This window comes from Protopterus annectens, chromosome 3.part0 (assembly GCF_019279795.1).
Source record: "Protopterus annectens isolate FY-2018-M chromosome 3.part0, PAN1.0, whole genome shotgun sequence".
NCBI lineage: Eukaryota > Metazoa > Chordata > Ceratodontiformes > Protopteridae > Protopterus > Protopterus annectens.
Genome location: NC_056731.1, coordinates 1,020,342,563 through 1,020,364,313, shown reverse-complemented (window position 1 = coordinate 1,020,364,313; position 21,751 = coordinate 1,020,342,563).

The following is a 21,751-nucleotide window of genomic DNA, read 5'->3' as shown; positions in this document are numbered from 1 at the left end:
ACCATGAGAATGTGCAATAAAGATGGAGCAGGACAGCTTGAGAAATAAGCTGCAGTACCACACTTATGTGCAATAAAATAGAAGTATCTATACCACTATTTGTAGGAGCAGTGTAGGAGAAGAATGAAACAGTGGTTACAGCACACAGCCACAACCACAAAGCACCACAATGATCTATCAATATGTCTGTCGATAACAACACAGTACAGACAGAAAGTTGCCATAGCAGTCAACAAGGTACATGCTGTCATCTATCAAAGGAAATACAACCGTAATAGGAGCATTGCCTTGATAGATAGAAACAGGTTTTAAAGTACTGAAAAGGTTTTAAAGTGCTGAAGAAAAAACAGGTACTTGCAACATCATTTGGGATATTTCTACCTGTCCCCTACTTCTCACATCTGGAGATTTACAGTATGGCAGAAATGTATGCACTGTTCCCAGATATGGGGATTAAAATTGTTTTGTTCATCTGCTCCTCTAGGTCAAACCAAACATCCTTTTTATGAGAAGTGCCTAAAAAAGTTCCTGCCACCTGTTCCCTGAACTGGATGTATGGGATAAACAGTATTGTCTTACTCTCCTAGACACATCAGGCAGGGGACCTTCATGGGCCAGTAGCATCAGCAGCCAATATAACGAATCCATGGCAAAGGAGTATGCAGCCAGTGATTCATGATTAAGACTGGCATGTGAGTTACACATAGTACACAGTAGCAACTGCAACGGAGCACCACTCATGTGCAGGTAAAACCTACCTGTACAAGTAAGCATGCAAAATGATGTGTGGTAGAATGTAAATAATATCTATTTATGTGTTTGTTTTCATTGACCAGGATAGTCTGACTGGTCAAAGCCCATTTTCAGCAGAGGTTTGATAGAAAAGCTCGATCTCAAGTATGTGCATAACTGCATTTATATTTTAAATGTACAGTTTCAAACATAGCAGTTCATGTAATAACAGTACTGTTCACACTGATTTTTTATCAGAAATATAGCATTAACTACGCATGTCATAAGACTATGAGGTGTTTATTTCACTAGAAAATAGATACCTTAGATTTATTTTATTAAGACACAAAACTTTAGCATTGACCTTGAAATTAATGTATCCTATGCAATGTACTGTATTTGTCAGTACTGATGGGCAGATGAGTCAGAGGAGGAATAGAAGGTCTTATAGCTTGTAGATTAAGTTAGTTAATATGCATTCATGCAAGAAGACATTGTTGCAAGATTATAGAAAGGACAACATGGAAGAATTAGTCACAAAAATCTGAAAAGCCTAGATGAGAGAGAACAAATTGTTAGGGAAATATAATGAAGAGTATGCTGTGTCGACAATACATAGGACAACCACACTAAAATTAAATGTATGAAATGAGAATTATGCCGGAATACCCATATATATATAGTATTTATACAAATATTAGTTGTTGCTGTGCTGAATGTCAGTTGATATAATATTTTTTTGTTAAATGAAACTGTAAAAGATTTGGTGTTTTTTTTTTTTTTTTGCTTTTATCTTCAGGCTCATCTGGTTGTACAACTTTGCATCCAGAGAATTACAGTCAGCATTCAGTTATCCTTTCTTGCATCGGGGCATACAAACAGTGCTACTATGAAAAGTGAGTATGGATACTAGTTAGTGTCTAATCTAGCACTAGCTGAAAGTCTAGGCATGGTACACACTGCATGTTCCCGCCCAGAGTTATGACAATCAGTCTTCATGAAGGTCACTTATGCTGTAAGCTTTACAATCAATCTTATCACCCAATGAATTTATTCACTAGATTTGCTTCAGAACAAATGTGCTCCATTACTTTTGCACACAAAATATAATATAAGTACACTTTATAAATTAATATCCAAATAAATTGTCCAGAAAATATTAATGTAGGAATTAGAGTCAGACTGCATACTGTGCAGGGTACAAAAGTGCATTATGTTTGAGTGCTATATGTTGTTTTTCATACGGAGAGTTGTATTTTCTGTTTGTGAGTGATCTATCCAAGCTTTTCTGTGCATTTTTGATTTTTTGAGGTTTCTGTGTTCTACAGCTAGGAACTGTAATAGTGTGCATTACTATAATTGTCTGTTTACAGTTAAAAGCATTCTCTGGAGTCTGCTTGCTCCTTGATCTGTTTCAAACTTTCATTTAGTGGCTACAGCTAGGAACTGTAATAGTGTGCATTACTATAATTGCATTTTTAATTAATTACTAAATTGTAAACTGCTTTTTCATACCGAGACTTGTATTTTCTCTTTGTGAGTGTTCTTTCTATGCTTTTAAAGTGAGGTTTCTGTGTTCTGCTCAGGTGGCATAATCTTGATAGAGACCTATTGTCTAGGCCTGGTAGTTTTGATTGAGTTTCCTGTGTTTCTGGCAGTCATTTTCTGCTGATAGTCTGTCTTCATTATTATTGAGAGTAACAAGGCCTCCTGACCTTCTGCAGTACGAGTGATGGGTAATAGCAGGGGCTGAGTAGTAATTTGATCTTCTAACTCTTCCATCCTTACTGGTATATAAACCCTGTGTCTTGAAAACGTTGTGCTTGTATTTATCAGGCTGTGGATTGTATTTCATTACTGAAACTAAGTGGAAATTCCTTGAGATTCCAAGAGCAGGATAAGTTATTTCTTGCACTTATTTCACTGATCTGCACTTCTGAAATGCTTATAATTGTTCTATACAGTTGCTGTACTACATTTTGCACTGTTATACAGCTTTTTTGTTGTTTCGCTGCATTTTTGTACTGTTTTATACCATTTCAACTGTATTTTTCATTGCTAGATACTGTTGCATTACTCTAATTGCATGTTTGCTGAATTACATAACTGTAAACTGTTTTCATACTGAGAGTTGTATTTTCTGTTTGTGAGTGCTCTCTCTGAGCTTTTCTGTGCATTTTTGATTTTTTGAGGTTTCTGTGTTCTACAGCTAGGAACTGTAATAGTGTGCATTACTATAATTGTCTTTTTACAGTTAAAACCATAATCTAGAGTGTGCTTGCTCCTTGATCTGTTTAAAACTTTCATTTTGTGGCTACAGCTAGGAACTGTAATTTTTCCCACCCCACCCTTCCTAGTGTTGTGGTGTTCTTTGGCTTTGCAGTTGCCCACCCATACTATATATTTGATCTGTGACACTTCGCCCAGTCTAGTGTCATTAGTTCATTCAATCTAAAAGAGAACATTTGTGAAGGTCAACCCACTCAGATTCTTAATGGTGAATTAACTTCTGTTCCACCTTTCTCCACTTCCACTTTACTGGAAAAAAAAATTCTAAGCTTGCCCCCCCCCCTTTCCTGTGGCAAGTCTTGTCCAGATACGGATTTTCTGTGTCCAGGGCTGTTTGTGAGCTTCTGAACCCCCCCTCACTTAACTAAGGTTAAACTATTCCTGGCGCCATAAAGTCTGCCCTTCAAATTTTCCCTTGCAACTAGCCAACTTTTTAGTTTTAGCACTCAAATCTGTATTTTTGAGCTCAGCATTTGTTCAGAACTCATAAGCATTAAATAAGCTACAAATTACTACAGCATTCAACTTTCCTCACTTGTCTAGAGAAAACAGTTTTTAGTACTTAATAAATAAGCACCTATCCAGGCATGTCTAAAGGTCAGCTCCTGGTGTTTTCTCTTGTCTACCTGATGAATCTGGGCATCTTAGGACAATGCAGCAATTGCATCATGTACGCAGACAACCCTCTCCTCCTACCACTCAACACTATGACCTGTGAGATATGCACTTATATAGCCCAAGTGGAAGCAAAGCTCTCTTCACCGAAGACTGGACTAGACCGTCAAGAGGAGAAGGTAAACACTTGCACCGCACCACACACATCACATAGTCCTTCAAAACCTACACCACCAAAGCACACACACAGAATCACAAAACATGCACCTACATTCATGGAGGATCTCAGTAAAAATCTGACCAAACAACCGAGACCTCCAAAGCAGAAATGCAAGCAACCTCCACCCCCCAACACAACCCAAATGACACATAGCCCACATACTCAGTGTGCCATTCAACTGCAGCTCATAAGGCATAATGTACCCAACACTCTAGTCATAGGTGACTCTATAGTCAGGCACACTGATGTTCCACTCATCAGGCTAAACAAGGAGAAGGTTACTGTCAGCTGCCTGTCAAGTGCCAGGATCCGCCACATAACGCACACACTCAGGTCACTCCACAATAAGCACAAATATGACTCTGTCATTGTCCATGTTGGTGTGAATGACCTTAAACGTACCTCCCTGGACTACATGAAAAAAGACATGGAGGAGCTCTCCGATTTTGTTGCCCAGGCAGGTATGACCCTAGCCCTGAGTAGCAGCCTGCCATTACCAATAATGATACCACAGTACAAGGACAAAATTATTGAGTTTATCAATTGGCTAAGCTTCTGGTGTCATTCTAAGGGAATCCAGCATCTGTCTGCCTGGGAAGACAATGATCGACAGACCACGCTGCTTTGCCAGAGATGGCCTGCACCTGTCTCCCTTGGGATTCCGGATACTGGCAAAAGCTCTTCCCACCCCTATAGTGCCTTTTTTAGGCAAGGTTCATATGACAAATTCACCACCATAGCAGGTACAAGCAAGCAAAATCTGAGGGTAATGATAATCAATGTTAGAAGTCTAAACCCTCAAAAATGCACTCACTCGAGGCACTCCTTAAAATAGAGAACATCGACATCTGTGCAATGACAGAGACCTGGTTCAAAGCTCCAGAGAGCACCCCTGCATTAACAGGCTATAATTCATACCACACCTTTCGGCCACCAAACCCAGACCAAAACACTAAAGGTGGAGGCATGTCCATATTCATTAAGGATATCCACACCTCCAAGCTAGTTGCTCAGCATAATGCATCCGAAATTATCCAAGTTCAACTAACTCTAGGCAAAACCGCAATCCAGATTGTAGCTTGCAACAGATCTCCCACCATGCCCCAGGATTCCCATTCCTCTTTTCTTAATACACTGGAAAATATTAAGGTACAACCCAATGCCCTAATAATGGATGATTTTAACTTCCCCACCATTAACTGCGAAAACTACTCGTGTACCAACTCTTTTGCTCAACATTTTCTGGAAATCATCAATTCCAATGCCTTGGATCAACTTATCCATGCCCCCACCAGGGGCACAATATCCTAGACCTGGTCATCACCAACATGGGCAACCGGTATTCCACACCAGAGGTCAGCTCCTACTTGGTCAGATCTGACCACAAGCTAATCACGCTAGACATCCACATCCCACTCCCACCCCCCATTAGGAAAACAACTGTAAAAAATTTCTCCAAAGCCAACTTCACGCTTCTTAAGACAGAAGTAGCAAACTTCACGACACCCATGCAGATGGACAATAGAGGTACGACTGCTGAATCCTACACAAATGCACTTTATAAGCACTTACACAAGTGCATGGATTGTTCTATCCCTAACAGAACCAAGATGCTATCCTCCAAAAAAAGGAAGCCAATCTGGTGGTCTTCGGCCATAAACAAACTCTGCAACAGAAGAAAGAAACTGTTGCAAAAAAGGGTAAAATCCTATGATTGGAGGAACTCCCTGGTCAGCCTCAGTAAGAAGCTGAGATCCCTCATAAAATCCTCCAAAGCTAGTTATGAAAACAAAATTGCCACTGATTCTAAAGACAACCACAATGCATTCTATAGCTATGTCAAGAATCTCAATGGCAACACTCAGATCTGCTCTGAGTTACAGCACAATGACACTAAATATACAGAACCAACTGATATTGCCAACATTCTGGCAGATAGGTTTAGTGCTAACTTTACCCCCCACCCCCACCCCCTAAAGGGCCCATCTTTATATCGGAAGAATGCAAAGTTCTTATAATCATGGCTGCACAGGTAAAAACCTCCCTCTCCAAAGCCAAGAACACAGCATCCATGAGACCTGACAACATCCAGGCTGCCTTCTACATGAATTGCAGAATGAACTGGCACCCCACCTAAGTACCATGTTCAATCATAGCCTCACCTCAGGCTTTGTGCCCATTGAATGGTGCACTGCGACGGTTATCCTACTCCACAAAGGGAGGGCCACAACAGACCCCGGGAACTACATCCCAATTAACCCAATGAACCTGGTTTTCAAGGCCATGGAAAGTATCATCATAGAACTCATAAACAAAGACATTGGAGATCTCCAAACTCTGGACCCCACACAGTTTGGGTTTGTAAAAGGCAGATCATGTCCCCTAAACCTGATAGACTTCTTTGAAGCAGTCACCAAAGCCATAGATGAGGGTAAGGTGGTTCACACAGCCTATCTAGATCTCGCCAAGGCATTCAACACCATCCCCCACTCTGGAGTTATAGATAAACTCACTAAACTAGGTATAAATCCCAATGTCACAACATGGGTTGCCAACTGGCTCACTGACAGAACTCACACTGTGAAAGTAGCAGACGCCAAATCAGACTTCAGAAAAGTGACAAGTGGAGTACCACAGGGTTCAGTCCTGGGTCCTTTCCTGTTTGTATTTACTACTCTGAAGTACAGGCTAACACAGAAGGTCTTTGACTAACTAAATTTGCAGATGACTGCAAACTAGGAGCCATACTCAAAACTCCTAATGATTGTGGACATCCTACAAAAGGACCTCACTGAGACAGATGCCTGGTGTCAAAGCCATGGTCTCAAGCTCAGTGCTAAAAAGTGCATTGTCACCCCCTTTAGTAAAAACTCTGTACTCATAAACTACCACAAAGGCAGTGGTCTACTTAACACCGAAAGTGTGATAAGAGACATTGGGACACAGGTGGACAGTAGTCTCTCCTTTGATAATCACATCGCCACAGTTGTCATGAAATCCTTCTACATGGCACACCTCATCACAAAAGGTTTCTCATCCAGAAAAAAAGGTCATTGTTCCCCTCTACTCATCACTCATTAGGCCCATTATAGAGTGCAACGCCCCTTTTGGAATGTACCTCACAAGACATCTACAACAACTGGAAACGCCACAAAAATACCTCACAAATAGGATTACTGGCCTCAAACAGATGCCTTACGCAGACTGACTCAAAAAACTCCAGCTTTACTCTGTCACATATTGCCTACTCAGAGACGATCTCTGCCTAACATACAAAGCTATGTCAAACCTAGAGCTGTTGGAAATGCTCCACTTAAAGAAATCTCAATCCCTCTGAGCTACATGCTCTAGGGACCTAAACCTTGTCACCACAATAAACAGAACATGCTGGAGGGATGGATTCCTATCCCAGAGACTTCCCATACTCTGGAACAGACTACCTATCTATGTCAAACAGAGCTCCTCGTTAGCACTCTTCAAGAAAAATCTTTATGACTGGATAGGTACTAGGGAATTGACCCTGGGGATCACTTCTGTGGTTCTGCTTGACAGGGGCACAGGAAAATATTTTTTTTGTGTGGCGAAAGCCAGGGTACCATTTTGGCTAGGCTTGTATAGGTCCTAGGGCCAATAGCCTAATACCTACCTATGAACCTATGATATATGACTCATTTTCAGGTAGGGGAGTACAATATATGTCAAAAATGTGTAAAAAATTGTCAGTCTATAAGTTAAAAAAAAAATCATATACCATTTTACGTAATTGGAAACATTCAACATAAATAAATTGCCAGCAATGATATGGGTGTAGTTTTCCAGCCAATGCTAGCACTAAGCACATATAAGTCCTTCAAGAACTGTAGACATCTCTGATTATGCATTTGAAGGCCTAATTATAATTTCTTGAAAAAATGTTGAGAAGTTTCTAAGGGGGGAAGCTGCAATACAATATTGCCTACTACATGTAGGGACAAGATGCTAACAATCATTTGATAGTGACAGTCACGTATCTTCTGGGAATATGAAAGTGAAGATTACCTGGATTGAAAATGTGAAGAAGAGAATGCAAAGGTATGCTTAAATGCCAGTGAATGAATGTAGAGCATTAAGTAATCCATTGGAAATGTAAGTCTTATCTATGCAATTACATAAAATGTGACAGTATGTGTACAAGAAAATGTGACTAAGTGTTGCCTATTTTGGACAGACCATCATCTTTGTGTTAGAATCCTAGCTAGGTTATCTGGCATACTCAGCAGTTTCCCAAACTAGTTGCTCCTCAGCCTAGAGTTGAAGAAATATGCTGTTCACCTGTAACTATAGCAAGCTGCTTACTGTAATTTTAACAATCACCTTGTTATTGTTGCTACAGATCACTGAGATACTGCTGTGACAGTATAACTATAAAGCAGTATCAGTATTCATTTTATGAAGACATGTAAGGAACTGCTGTGGGCAAAGGGCTCTGATTTATTTCTGGATGATTCTTCTTATTTGCTTTAATCACTATTTACTGATGTCCATTTGGATGGACTGCTCTGAACTGTCTCTATAAGCACCAGGGCAAGACATTTTCCACCTGATTTGAAATATTTGCTGAGAACTTTTGGACCCCCTTCACATGATCAAAATTATACTTACCCAAAAGTTAAAAGGGTGAGATGACTTCACTGAAAACCTTCTTTCATGAATGATTGGATCACCAGAACTCAACTCCATGAAAGGAAACACCAAAGCAAATCAAATCCGCTCAAATGGGGGCTTTTGTCCCCCACACCCAGCTCATGTGGCTGGCTGTGCCTCTCACTCCACCTAACTAAATATACCAACTCTGAGATCACACTATAGTGGGGAAAGGGCAAAGTTCACCATGTTTGCCAACTGCCTCCTTTCCCAGAGTAAAATTCTGGTGATCCGAGCATTCGTGAAAGTAAATTTTCGGCAAAGTAGTCTCCTCCTTTTAATTTTCAGGTAAGTGGTAATTTTGATCATGTGGAGGGGAACTGCTTAGAACTTTCTATACTAGAAAATTAATACTTTATTGTATTTGCCTTATTTTAGCAATTGTAAATTACTGAAGCTGTTTTTGGAGCATTTAAACTAAAATTGCATTTTTCATCAAGAACAACTTGTTTAGTCTGGTGATGTGGGCATCATGGAAACTGATTTATTTTTGTGATATTGGTTTAAATACTCTCATTTTATGAGTGTCTGTGCATCATTTACTTTACATTTTTTGTTGTTATTTTGTGATGGGCTCTTCTATTTTAGTTAATTATTTATTGCATGACTTATGCACTGTTCAACATAACCGTAATTGTAGCTGAATAGTGGGCAGTTGGCACATTTTCATTTCTTTCACTTCAGACAGCACACCCTAAGCATCATTTCTTCCGATAGTGGACACTTGGCTTAACTGCACCCTGAGCAGCATTAGCTTACTCCTTATATTCTCTTGTTTGCTGTGTTTTGCTTCTAACTGTGGTGGGAGTAGCGGCGTGCTGGGTGTCCCTCTCTTGGCACCACTTGTCATCTTCTAGTGCTACTCTCCTTGTTCTACTTTAGATTTTATGAGCACTTAGCCAGATAACTCTGACGGCACTAGTCAATATGGAGCACCAACAATCTTATTCAGTTTCCATTCCCAGCATCTTAGCACATGGAATCATAGGACAGCAGAGTGAATGATCTGGTGTGCAAAACCTTCAGGGATGTCCAGAGAGGCATACCTGAGCTTTCCTTGCATGTGGCTTTTGCAACTAAAACTCTGGTCCTGAATGGAATTCTTACTCCACCAAGAATGATGCCTAGATATAAAGAAAAGTTAACTGGCTTTGACAAATAGCTTAATAGCTGATGTCATTCCAGGGAATTCTAGTATGTATCAGCCTGGGATGAGGTGATAGATTATCTTACTTGTTTTATAAGAGATGGCCTGCATTTCAAATTCAGACGTTTCCTCTTAATGTAAAAAGTCTTTGCTGCCCCCATAGAGGCTTTTTTGTCAAAGTCCATTGGAATGACATCCCAGCTTAGTAAAAATCTGTCACCATAAGCTCAACCACATTAAAGTGGCTCTTCTCAATACTAGGAGTCTCAATAACAATTTGCATGACCTTGAGATGCTCCTGCATCTAGAACATATCCATATAAGTGTAATTAATTAGAATTGTTTTAAATGTACCCTCTGTTCTTGCGTTTTGCACATACCATGCCTTTAAGTCTGATGGAAACTGTGGTTGTATCTCCATATTTGCAGGGAACACATCTCATCTTTTCTGATACCCAGAGATCCATCAATTGAGTTCAGTTTAGCATGGGTAAGACAAGCTTCTCACTTGTATCATACTACAGAAACCGCTCCATTTGCCCAGATGATCATTTAGATTCCTAGAAGTTTTGGAGGAAATTCCTTTTACCAACAACTCCACATTCATATTGAATAATACTTGTTATGAGTCCTTCCATTGTTTTATATGGATACTAGTCAGGTCAGTGAATCTAAAGTTCTTTGACTTTAATATGAGCTCCAGAAAGTTTTTGGAATGGAACCATTGCAGCCTCTAGACACAAATCTGCAGCAAGTATACATGTCAGCATTTTATTTAATATGCTTGTCAGAGGTTGGCTGCATGACCTAGTCCTGTGAAAATCATTAATTTGATATTTACATAATTTGTACTGAATTTGAAAGATAATTAAATAGATAAATAGCATTCATTGACTATCCTCTAACAATAATTTAAAAATGTCAGTAACAAGAAACATCAACCAAGGAGCATAATGAACAACAGTTTCTGCAATGTGCAGAGATATGAAGCCCACATTACCAGCCCCATTATTTACAGTGGAACAAAGAGGTTGACTGCCCCAGGCACAACCTATTGGGGTATGATCAGTACCTTAGAAGAGCTGATGACTGATTGTGATAACAGCACCCCCATTCATGTTAGTAGCTATGTCTGATTTATATAGTTCCTCTGATTTAATGAGTGAGTTCACCTGCTTTGTAATTGTAACAAGAAGCTAGCATGATCTCTTTGCTACAGTTAAAGAAGGACCTTTTTCACTTCAGTGGACTTTGCTTTTCTTTAATGCTGTTGGTCCTCAACCTTAAATTGTGGGGGACATCTGGGCTGTGCGTAGAAATTGCCCTACAGTGAGCAATGTTCATTAATTGGGAAGCACATGGGAATTCTGTAAAGCTTATTCTAAATACATGGCATATTTATCAAGTAATGATTGTATCTTATGTTGTATGTTGTACTATATAGAAAATATGAAGTAAGATAGCACACTGCCCCATACAGGACAGTGACATTTGTGTTTCCCTTCTCTTTAACTGAAACTTAAACCCTCCTTAGTGATCTTATATAGCACTTCAAGAGGTTCTTATATGATAGAGAAATGGATGTTTTCCATTACACATCTAAGAGGTGCTGAGAAACGTAGCCTAACAGGAAGTTTGTAATCAACTGTCTAGTACTTCATTTACAGAAAGAGGCAATTCCAAACCAAAAATGTACTCTTCTAATTATTTTTGTTTTTTAGAAAAAAAAATGTCTTCTCATTTAGTTTGTACCAACTGTCACCTTTGCTTTGCATAACTGCAAAGACAAAACATGTCCATGGTAGTTGCATCCTCCCCTTGATATATCCCACACTTTGAATGATGCTTTCTGCACTCTTTATATTTGAATGGGGTTGAATACTCTTTCTGTAAAACACTATTTGCAGAGCCCACACAAAAGCACACATTCATAAACCAGTTTCTCTTTGCCATACTACTGCCTGTTTTCAACTGATAAATCAGAATTCTCCAATTTGAGCTATCTTTGTTGAAGTTTCCTTATGTGGACAGACTCTTTTCTTTCCGTTCCACTTTGATGCCTTTCAAAAGTGAAAAATCATTTATATTATCCAGTACTGATTCATAGGCAAAATAGATATTCTGTTAATTTGCTACATTCCACCAATTAACAAACTTGCCAAATGTGCATAGGTTCCATTTTTCTCTATGTTAGAGTTTTACAGTAGTAGAAATTTGCATCCAGACCATGTTGCCCAGTTTTTTTCTGTATAATCACATTAGGCTCAGTTCTACTTGTCTATTAACTGGGTAATACTCATGTTCTGGGATAATCCCAACTTTCAGTTTATCATTAATTCCAATGGAAGATGAATAGTTTTGTTTGCCTATTGCTTAATTTCCAAGTATTTTTCTTTGTTCACTATACTGAACATATTGGGAAAAACTAGAAGCAATGCTTTAAGAGGGTGCTGTCCTGAGAAATAGGTAATAGGAAAGTAACTATTCCATCTTATTATCTGTTTGTCCATGGAACTTTTGAGCAATTCATCCATAGTTGGTTGGATTGGATGCAGCAGATAACTTTCCTCTTATGTGGGTTAGGTAGGTTCCTAATCACGAAAACAAGTGGAGATGAACATTACTCTGACTTCATTAATCCATTCTGTTAGTGCATTATACATAGATTGAGCATTAGAATCAACATCAGCGACCTTTTTCCTGTTTTGTACATGGAGTCAACGTGTCACATCAACAAAAACTGGATTCATCTGACATAAAATGCTTCTCTACCATGGCACCTAAATTATTTATTTTTCCATCGAACAGAAAATCTGAAGATCCTGTAGATCTAAATAAGATGGAATTTCAATTTATTTTATAGGACCACCTGTTTTTGATTCCTACCCCTCCCAAAAAGGGCCACCACTGCTTTTGATTTGTTACATTGCTGGTCAGATACTCTCAAAAAATTCTAAACACTTTCCAAAACTGGGCCTACACTATCATCTGTTTTCGCAGATCAAAATAAAAGCAGCAGGAAATACTTGGATACTTTTCATTCTTTCTCAAGTGAAAATGTATGAGCTAATTCTAATATCTAATTCAAACACACGCAAAGTGAGGTACACACAAGTAAAGTAAAATTAAAAACACACCCAAAGCTGAAGGTAATTGGAATAAATGCTGCCAATCAAGATGAATAAAATCCAGTGTGAAAGCGCTGTAATATCTAATTCCTTAACAGCTAAAAATACACTAGGGTAAAAAGGAAACCCTTGCCTTTTCACCTAGTAATGTTTCCTAAGTCTAATATGTCCCATTTATGTTGGGTCTCTAATACAGGACTGAAAAATAATACCGTTGTAGTGCATGAAATTTGGAAAAAGATAAGCTTTTTAAGCTTGATTCAGAAGTGTCTAGTTGGAGACAGCATTGGTATGCTTAACAAAGACGATACACACATCTAGTCATTGGGTTTCATGCTAGGATTAACAGTAGGCAGTGCTGTCTGACAAAGAAAAGAGTCAGAAGGTAAAACAGCTTAGAAATCTGTTACATACTTCCTCCTACAACAATTATAAACAAAGAGTGTGATGGAATAAAGTGTCCAACTGCTATTGATGACTTGTTGTTCTTTATAGAGAGATTCTGCCCACTATTTGACATGGTATGGTGCTTCAAAAACTTTCAGAGACTTTGAAGGCTGTTAAAATCAACCAGATCTAAAACTTTTGTTTCAGTAACTGGTAGTACAAGGGTCAAATAAAACTGCATGTACTGCAAGGGACTGTGATTGGGTCTCACTGATTATAACCATTATCATGGATGCCAGACTTTGCTCTTGAGGTGAGTTACTTGGCATTCATGGTTAAAATACATAAGTTGGTTATGATAGGAGACTCCTCATAATCATCTGTATACAGGCATGAACATTATATTCAAGACCACTGTTATTAGTACAGTTTCCATAAAGTCCCAGTCTAGGGAGTCAGAATCCTTTTTAATCTTGAATAAAATTATGCCAGCTATAAGTTACACTCATTATATAAGGGACGACTCCCCTTGATTCTACTGTACTTTGATATATCGCTTTTAGTTATATAAAGGATGACTCCCCTTGATTCTATTGTACTTTGATATATCGCTTTGCTTATTTCATTGACACTTCTCTCACTTAATATACAAATGAAACATGGAGACAACAAGCTAGAACTCAAGTTTAGGTTTCACAAAGCTAAGCCTTTATGCTCCAATGTGACAGCAAATGCACAAGGAATCTATATAAACCTAACTAGCTGTTGTCCTAAACTATTCCCACTGACTTTGTGAGTCATAATCGGACATTTACTTCCTGATATTTTGTCTAAACATTATATGGTGAAGTCAATGTTTAGTGCAGCCCACTCTACACTGCTCAACATATTCAGCATCATAACAGACTTTGTTTTCCTACTGAATACCTAAGCACTGCTTATCATATCCAGCTGCTTATTGCATTCTCTTTTTATCTGCTTTTTTTGTTTCCTTCCAAAACAATTGTGTGTGTGTGTGTGTGTGTGTGTGTGTGTGTGTGTGTGTGTGTGTGTGTGTGTGTGTGTGTATGTTTGTAATTTTAGCTTAATCACCTTGCTACTGTTTTCCTAGCAAAAGGAAAAAAGGGATCTTAAGGGAAAGCTCAACGCCTATAGGGTGGACTCTCTAATTAGTATACAGGCAATGACATCAGTACAAATTGCAGGAGATGCAGGAGTCCTTGGGCTGACATGCCAAATGAGAGATACTATTTTCCATTCATATTTCTATGTTTAATAAGACAGGCATTCTCATTTCCTATCATATGAAGGACAATCAAGAGCAGAATGACTCCATTATAGGAGACCTTGGCACACATATAGGTAACTCATTCTCATTTCACCAAAGTTAGAAAAACATTTGTAGCTCATTTCATATCCACTAGTATTTCTTCCACTATCAAGATGGCATTATTGTATTGTACTTATTCATTAGTAGACCTTTTACTGAATATAATGAGCCCACTGAGATGTTCAGAAAAAATGATATTATATAACCATACATGCCAGAGAGACTTCTAGCTATGAAATTTGAGGGTCTAAAACACCCCACTATCTAATGAATTGTAACACTTGTATTCTGTGTCTTACCAAGTCTTTCATGGTGACCTATGTCTGCTCTGTTATATCAGAAAGAACCATCTTTTTTTCACTTTCTATGTATTAGTAGAATCCACTGCATCTCAAACAACCTATCCAAAAGAGCTTAATCTATACAAGTACATTAATAACACTCACTGTAGACATACATTCAAAAGTCAATACATCTCCCTCCTGTCTACACATTTAACATAGCAATACTGCTGCCAACCTTAAATCATGTTACATGAATAGCTTTGACCTCCATGTACCACCTTACTCATGTGTACCAGCTTAAGTCTTGCCCCTACCCCTATCATAAACCTACACATTACCTTATGAAAATCTCTTTGCCTAATAGTATCAATACACAAGGCAGTCAGACACACTTACCATACTTTAACACACATGCATAAAACTACCCCCTTTCTAAGCCATTACTCTAATACTAATTAGCAAATACTCCTGTACTCACACTGATACTAAAACTTTTGGCTTATCCAAAAGCTTCAACATGAACACAAACAACCATGTACTGTAACCAGATGCCCAACTGTTACACCAGACAACATTTTTCACATACTTTAAATCAACAAATATGGCATTCATCAACTAATGTCTTTTGTAAAAAGATCAATCAGCACTTAACTCTGTTAATAAGTCTGTAGATATGTGCAAGTGATGGAATATATGAACATTCCAAACCTTAAGAATCCTGCACTATTCTCCTCCTCCAAGGTGCAGTGACCTCATACTTAAGATTTATAATTAAAAGGATGTAGTAACCACAACTCCCTAGGTCAGAAAATTCAGGTGGGAGGGCAAAAATTTGTCAAAAAAATTAAGATTAAGTTATAGGATGTTATACTCATGTATTTATTTATTTATTCTTATAATTACAATTTAGTTTTCATAGCATTAGGACACACTTTACTGGGTTTCACACATCTAAAAGAGAGTTTCTCATTGATGGTCAAAGTTTAATACATTTAATAAACAATAACAACATACCTTTCACCTCTCATCTTTGAAATAAATATTTGTTTCATCCTAACCTCTCACTGTGTCCCAGCACATACACTCATTAAACAAAGGGATAGTGCCTGAACTGCTTATCAAACTCCAAAAACTCAGAAAACCTCACCTCTTACAAACAACTAAGAAACCTAACTAAGAAGCAAATATTATCTGACAAAAAATCTTATTCTCTAGCCTGTCATCAAAAACACATAAATAACCCACAAAAATGTTGGTAAAACATTAACTACCTCCAAAACCGTGGCAAACCTTCTACCCGTGCACCATCTGCAAAATATAGCACTGAATCCTTAGCATCCCAATTTAACTCTCATTTCATCATAACTATCACCTCACTTTTAAACAACAACAAATCTAGCCAACCACTTAACAGTACCTACCTCCACTAACTCTCAACCCAACTACTTCTCTTTTAAACCCATACAAACCTTTTATGTCAAAATCTTGTATTAAAACTAAAACCTACTTGTCTAGCAGCAGACCAACTCCCTAATGACTTCTTAAAAACTGCTGCCAGCTCTATTGCATATCCTGTCTGTATCCTAATCAATCAATCAATCAATCGGAGAACAATATGTCCCATACTATGTAAAATATCCAATATCATCCACCTCCACAAGGGAGGCCCATCTAAAGCCAAAATCTTAGAGAAATGTATCCATAAGCAGTCCCTAGACCTCCTCACTACAAATAACCTCTTGTCTAGTTCACAGCATGGCTTCCATCCAAAACATAATACCCACACAGCCTTCATAAGTTTCACAAACTACATCAACCTCCTGAAAAACAATGGACAACTAGACTCTACTATATTCCTTGATATATGCAAAGCTATTGATACAGTATCCCACCAACTGCTACTCAACACTTTAGCCTTCTTCAACCCCAACTCTACAGCTCTCAACTGGTTCTTTAGCTAACTTACTAATCAACAACAGGCCACTAAATGGGACAATAAACTCTCCATACTCCTCCCATTCTCTGTTGGGGTTCCTCAGGGGTCCCTCCTTGGCCCTCTCATTTTTATTATATTCACAAATAGTCTAAGCACTGCCACTAAATCTGCTTCTATCATTCAATATGCTGATGACAGTACTCTTATTTGCTCTGCTCCCACACCCCAAGAACTCCAGGATAAACTGCAGAAATCATTTCTAGATATGGAAAATTACGTAAATCAACTTCAACTCATCCAAAACCAAAAAAAAAAAAACAAATTTAATGATGTTTAACTTCAGGAAATCCAAAACAAACCCACCTCCTCTTTCCATCTACTCTACTAATGGCACTATAGTAGAACAGTTAACCAAACAAAACTACTTGGTGTCACAATAGACTGCAACCTAATATTTGATAAACACATATCACTCACAATTAAAAAAGTTCACATCAAACTTAATGTACTATATAGGGCCAGACCATAACTCAAAATGGCAGACTAGCCACAGCCAGATCCCACATCCTATCTACTCTCCTCTACTGTTCTCAAATTTTTCAATAACCTGCACAAGTCTGATTTACATCTACTTGATTCCTGCTATAACAAAATAGCAAAAATGTGCTGCTAGTATACCCAGCAGGACCTATCATTGCCTTACTCTTCAAAAACTACACTGGACTAAATTTCCCAATCTGTTATCTCTCAATAAGCTCGCCACTGCCCACTCCATTGTCCGCAAACCTGAAACCTGCCCTGCACTCTTCAACCTAGTGCAACTAAATACCAACCCCAGGACCCTTAGATCATCTGACAAACTTATACTCAAGTTAACAATGGCCCATAATTACTTTGGTGACTCCCTTTTCTCCTATAAAGTAGTCACACAGTGGAACCAAATATCCCAGAATATCCTAAAATACACAGATAGCAACAGCTTCAAACAGCTCCTAAAGGGCAACCTTATTCAACAATGGCTATGCTTCTGTAATACTCCTGGCTAGTTTCTCATGCCATCAATCAAATGTTTCATTTCTGTTATCATCTCCTTGTCTTACTTCTATCAAATGAAAATACCACAATGGTTTATATTAGATATGTATCTAATGAGTTCATATTACTGTCTGTAGTAAGGCATTTTGTGAATTGCGATTGTAAGCAACTGTTAAACATTTTGTATATTCTCTGTAAATCTTTGTAAAATTTTTGTGATCTTTTTTGTACTATTGTTAAGAAGCTTTTCTTCCCTGGTCTCTGCTGAAAACAGGTTACTTGTCCAGGCAGTCACTATCCAGTTAAAAATGTAAATTATACAATGACCCCCATTAATATTCAAAAATGTGCACGCTGATTGCTCAGCATGCAAATTGTAAATCAGAGTTATAGTAATGGAAAAAGGTCCGGTCGCCCAGACATTTTCCATTACTATAACTCTTTTTTTAAAGCAACAGAGAATGTAATATCTCCGTTGCTTCACACTGTCTCGCTATGTTAAAGGAGTTTAACATAGCGAGACAGCTTTAAAAAAAGCAACAAAGATTCTCTGTTGCATTTTTTAAATCTGTCTCGCCATGTTAAACTCTTTTAACATAGCAAGACAGTTTGTAAAAACAACAGAGATCTTGCTTTCTCCGTACCTTTTTTCAAAACTGTCTCCCTATGTTAAATGGGTTTAACATAGTGAGACAGCTTTAAAAAAAGCAACAGAGATTCTCCGTTGCTTTTTTAAAAGCTGTCTCGCTATGTTAAACTCCTTTAACATAGCAAAACAGTTTGTAAAAAGCAATGGAGATCTTGCTTTCTCCATTGCTTTTGCCCACAGCTGTGATGTACTGCGTAGGCATGCGCAGTACATCAGAACTGCCACAGAATACCAGACAGCTGCGGAAGGGCAGCAAGGAGGCATTATACAATACCATCATTTAAGAAAAGTATTTTTTTTTTCTTAAATAATGTCATTGTATAATAGCAATAACCCATGCCTGGGTGTGGGTAATGCTGGATTTACCCACGGTTGGCTTTGTTTGGCCACTCAGGCCTCACCCTCGTGACCAAACCACACCAACCATGGGTAAATCCAGCATTACCCACACCCAGGCATGGGTTATTGCTATAATAAATAATATAAAAATAAAAAAATAAAATGCAGAGCAAGGAATCAGTGTTTAATAATTATTGCTGTTTGGTTTTTACTGTGTTCAATTACTTTTATTGGGACAGCTGGCTAATTCCCACTTTGGCATTTATATGTTTACTTATGAGGCTCATGAGGAAAGTTCCACAAAATTCAAGCTATAAACCAATTTTCTCTTCCTGTCCTAACTTACAGTTTTGGAGTGATTGATTAGCCCCAAAAGATAGATAGATTAGACAGGAATAAAGAAGGATGCTTCATGCTAATCAAATGATTTATACAAATCAGTGCCTAGCAAGAGTATTTATTCTCCATTCCGAAGAAGGTATGGGCCCCCTTGTCATTGATTACATGTATAGATCTGCAATTGTGGGACTACATACATACCTGCTGACTTCACAAAACCCAAATATAGTGAAAGTTTTGAAACATGAGGAGAATAAATCTAAGGTGACTTCCCTTCTTAGTCTAGCAAAAGTCAAGCAGGAATGGAAATCAAAGCAGAAGTAGATAAAAATCAGGCAGCAACTGCATGTGTCAAAAAACAAAAGAAAGAATATAAGGTGAAGGATCAGATGAGAAGGCAAGAAATGTGGAAAATGCATAAACATAGTTGCAAGTATAGAAAACTCTTGGAAGAATCTCATGTTGATCAGGATCAAATGCAGGAATGATTAAGGAGAGGTGAATTCAAACCAAAAGCTCAAAGGTTAATACTGGTGGCCCAAGATAGTGGGCTGTATACACGTTGGCTTACAAAGTCCATTGAACATGTGGGAGAAACAGATAAATGTAGCTTTTGTAAAACAGAATTGGAAACAGTCTCACACCTTGTTGCTGGTTGTGGCAGAACGACTATATGCTAAAAGGCATAATAATGTGTCAAGACGGTTGCACTGGGAATTGTGCAAATCTTATAATACTGAAGTAGCTGAAAAACACTGGAAACATGGACCAGAAAGCATCACAAAAAATGGTGAAGTCTACATCACACGGGATCACCCATTACAAAAGTTCAAAAGATAGATGTGAGGAAACAAGATATAGTGGTCCATGAGAAGAAGACAAAAGCAACATTGATTGTTGAAATTGCTACACCCACTGACTACAGTGCCTTGCATTCAGAGAGACACAAAGTCATAAAATATCAGGATTTGCAGGCAGAAATGAGAGCAATGTGGAAGAAAGATACCAGATAGTCCAAATAGTAGTAGGAGCAACAGGTCTTATAAAAAAGAATCTACAATCATATTTAGATATGTTACAAATACATGTAACTCCATACGAATTGCAGAAGGAGTCATTAGTGGGCACATTGCAAATGATGCAAAGAGCACTTCTGGCTGACATCAAAGATTGAAACAATACTAATTTCATGAACTTTAATTATACTTTTATTTAGGAAAGGGATCCATTCCTGTCAAAGTATTAGAAACCCAAAAGATTTGAAGAAATTAAAAATACAAGACTTGTGAGTAGCAAAAACATTTCTGTGCCCACATGAAATGTTGGTCATAAGTAAATAATATGACATCTTTAAAGGCATTCATGGATGACACATAAGTGCAGGGGTTAATGCTGATGTCTTGCATTGTCTGTTTTTTTTTTCTAAGTTGGGGTGTCATCTATGAGGAACCTCCATATTTTCCCTGTACCCCTGTGAGATTTTTTCCTAAATGTGTCGTCTTACACCACCATCCACCCAGATGAACTGATGATGTTCTAAATTCCCTTTATGTTAGGATGTAATGTGTAGTGAGCATGTTTCTGTATTCTGCATTGAGTTGCTGCTTCACTCACATTTATCTGCTATGACCTGAGGATGCTGACAGCTGCAATCAGCCTTGGCTTGTCCACAACCCGGCACTGGATTAAGAGGATAATCAGAGAATAACGGAATGAATGAATGAATTTATTTATTTATTTTATTCCTACCTCTTCCATAACGCTATTTATTTATTAAAGATATTTATGCCATTTATTTTCTATACCAAATTAGTATCTATCATAACTTATGTGTCGATAATGTGTTCAATGGAATATATGTTTTTCTAAATATATGTCTAGCTCCCAAACAGTATTTTAACTATGTAAGGTCAAACCTTACCTTACTCAAAATGGCAGACTAGCCACAGCCAGATCCCACATCCTATCTACTCTCCTTTACTATTCTCAAATTTTCAATAACCTGCACATGTCTGCTTTACATCTACTTGATTCCTGCTATAACAAAATAGCAAAAATGTGCTGCTAGTATACCCAGCAGGACCTATCATTGCCTTGTTCTTCAAAAACTACACTGGCTTGAACTTCCCAATCTGTTATCACTCAATCAGCTCATCACTGCCCACTCTATTATCCACAAACCTGAAAAATGCCCTGCATTCTCCAACCTAATGGAACTAAATACCAACCCCAGAACCCCTAAATCATCTGATAAACTTATACTCAAGGTAACTAAGTCCCATAATTACGTTGTTGATTCCCTCTTCTCCTATAAAGTAGCCAAACAGTGGAACACAATACCCCAGAGTATCCTAAAAACATAAATAGCAACAGCTTCAAACCCCTCCTAAAGGACTACCGTATTCAACAATGGCTATGCTCCTGTAAAACTCCTGGCTAGTTTCCCATGCCATCAATCAAATGTTTCCTTTCTGCTATCATCTCCTTGTCATACTTCTACCAAATGTAAATACCACAGTGGTTTATATTAGTTAAATATCTAATGAGTTCATATTGCTGTCTGTAGTAAGGCTTAGTAAATGTAATATTTTCTCTTTACCTTCTCTTTTTGTAAATCGTGATTGTAGGCAACTGTTAA